We start from the raw sequence: 854 nt of genomic DNA, 5'->3' as shown, positions 1-854 counted from the left end.
AGCAAAGTGGTTTTAAATTACAGGTAGCTGCTGAAGGTATAAAAAAAAAAAACAAAAAAAAAAAAACCTTTGCCCTAGAGAAGCGTGAGGATTTAAAAATGTATCAAGTAAGGAATGAGGTGTCCCAGTCGCGTGAAGGGGAAAGAACGTAAACCCAGGGAATGAAAGAGCCACCGCCGCGACAGCGCAGGCGGGGAGCAAGACTGGACGCGGCGCTGGCCTGGGCGGGAGCTGAGCTCACTGGATTCCTATTTCCTGGCCAATCGCGAAAGCGTATTGACTGGCTGGCCGGCGAGGGGGGGGGGGGGGGGGGTGCTTACAGTCTTGGAAGAGTAAAACCTAAAGATAGCATGTTCTTCCTTCAGTAAGTGCCCTTAGAACTCAGTTTAAGGAACAAAAAGTTAACAAAGAAATGTGTTTTGCTTTCTTGAATCATCGTGCATATAGCAGCCTCATAGGCTCTGGCCACTGTTTATTTCACGGAATTGGTGGCCTCTAGGGAGATATACTCTAATAAATGTAAATAAATGATTATATAGATAAAGCGATAGATCTTCACGTTTAATCCTCATAACAACCCTAAGGGGGTAGGTACTCATTTCGATTTTATAAGTGAGGACGTTGATGTACAGGGGGCATTGATATACAATGAGGGCATTGATGTTTAATAAATGGCAAAGCTGAGATTCGACCCTGTTAGCGTGACTGGCGTTACACTTTGATCCACTATCCTGCCTAGTTTCTGAATGTAGTGAGGGAGAGATCATCCCAAGAAATCAATCAGAAATCTTCCTCACTGATTTTTCTAGTAGGGGTGTGTGTGTCTGTGTATAATGATTAAATTTTGGATATGA

Source organism: Panthera leo, chromosome C1, assembly GCF_018350215.1.
Source record: "Panthera leo isolate Ple1 chromosome C1, P.leo_Ple1_pat1.1, whole genome shotgun sequence".
In the NCBI taxonomy this organism is placed as follows: domain Eukaryota; kingdom Metazoa; phylum Chordata; class Mammalia; order Carnivora; family Felidae; genus Panthera; species Panthera leo.
This window is presented reverse-complemented; position numbering follows the sequence as displayed.